A 1,909-nucleotide genomic window follows, 5' to 3' on the forward strand; every position below is an offset into this window, starting at 1 on the left:
CTGACATGGAAAACTTGTAGGCAGACTGCGTAGTGAAATAACGGATCATGAAAGGATCTTGGAAGAATTATTTTTTGATCCATTGGTGGATGTGGTTTCATTCCCACCTGGTACACCGCTGACATGTTAACCACTCATCCATACCCTGGAAGCTTCCGTTTGAATGTTCTGGTTTGATTATTCTCATGCTACGCCTGTCACACAGCCCCAGTCAGCTGCCCCGCTGGTCTGGGCGCTGTGATTGGTGTGTTAAAGGAAGAGGAAGTCACTACTCACACGGTGTGTGTGTGTGTAAGGGGGTTGCTTGTGTGTAACCTGCAGCATTCTTTAGCTTCTCCTGTTCACTGGCAAGTGTGTATTTGTGAGTGTGTGTGCCTGTGTGTGTGTGTGTGTGTGTGTGTGTGTGTGGAAGGCAGAGGCCCTGACCTGCTCTCCATTGTTGAGGTACACAAGGGGAGCTGGTCCAGAGAGGCCACTGTAGGGGAAGAATACAAGTCTCAGACAAACAGCTGAAAACTACACTGGCCAAGGAAGAGAAGGAGACAGGGAGAGAGGGGGAGAGGGAGAGAGGGAGAGAGGGAGAGAGGGAGAGAGGGAGAGAGGGAGAGAGGGAGAGAGGAAGAGAGGGGGAGAGGGGGAGAGGGAGAGAGGGAGAGAGGAAGAGAGGGGGAGAGGGGGAGAGGGGAAGAGAGGGGGAGAGGGAGAGAGGGAGAGAGGGAGAGAGGGAGAGAGGGGGGAGAGGGAGAGAGGGAGAGAGGGGGGAGAGGGGGAGAGGGGGAGAGGGAGAGAGAGGGAAAGGGGGAGAGGCGGAGAGGGAGGGAGAGGGAAAGGGGGAGAGGCAGAGAGGGAGAGGGGGGGAGAGGGGGAGAGGGGGAGAGGGGGAGAGGGGGAGCAAAGTAAAAGAACTAGAGACAAAGAAACAAAGATAGGTCCACACAATGAATGAGAAACCACTTATGAAGACCATTCAATAAGCTTGTAATAGTTACTCCAGTAGGACACCCTGAGTTACATAATCACAGTGCTGTGTTCTACGTCATTGGTGTCACAGGCATGGTGCGTTTGCATGTGCTCTGTGGGGTAGAAGCAGTGCACGTGAAGGCAGGACGAGCGGTCGTGGAGGTGAGGGAGAGGAAGCTGGTGAGGAGACAGGGCAGGAGCGTGAGTCCTCAGTGGAAAAGGAAGTACAGAACAACAGAAAGGAAGTGCCTGCTCTGTCAAAGAACATGTGGTGTCGGCACGTCGCCAACAGCAACAGACCTATGACCTCATTGTTTCACAGAGGACACGGGGACAGACGGACAGATAGAATTGCACCTCGTAATGGTTATCTTCGATGATACACAACAGCAGAATGTCACATCTTAAGCAGAATAAAGAGTCTCCCTCTGTCCTTCGTCACGCACTGTGGCACAGCCTTGTTATAGCTGGCCAGAGGGGCCTGCCTGGGCCCCTGTCATGGAAGTAGACACAGGGATGTTTTGTCCCTCCATGCTTTCCTTATAAATCAGAGCATGATTATGATGATGCCTGAGACAGCGTCAAGGTAAGCACCATTACAGAGAGGTGATGGCGGAGGAGGAAGGAGAGGGAGGAAGGAGGAGGGGGGGGGGTGGTAAGAGTTTGATCAGGATAGGGATGGGGGGAGGCGGGGGAGAACTGAGGACGGAAAGAGGGGTGAGAAGGACACACATGCAGGAGAAGGATACTGAGTGAGGAGGTGACAGAAAAACAGGAGGGCAGGAAGGAGGAGATCAGGGAGTAGGACACACCGGGCCGTGTGGATAAACCTCCCTGGAGGGGGAGGGGCAGGGGCAGGGGGGAGGAGCAGGGGGGAGGAGCAGGGGGGAGGGGCAGGGGGGAGGAGCAGGGGGGAGGAGCAGGGGGAGGGGCAGGGGGGAGAGAAGGG

This window comes from Hypomesus nipponensis, chromosome 22, assembly GCF_054491055.1.
Source record: "Hypomesus nipponensis isolate SF chromosome 22, ASM5449105v1, whole genome shotgun sequence".
Lineage (NCBI taxonomy): Eukaryota > Metazoa > Chordata > Actinopteri > Osmeriformes > Osmeridae > Hypomesus > Hypomesus nipponensis.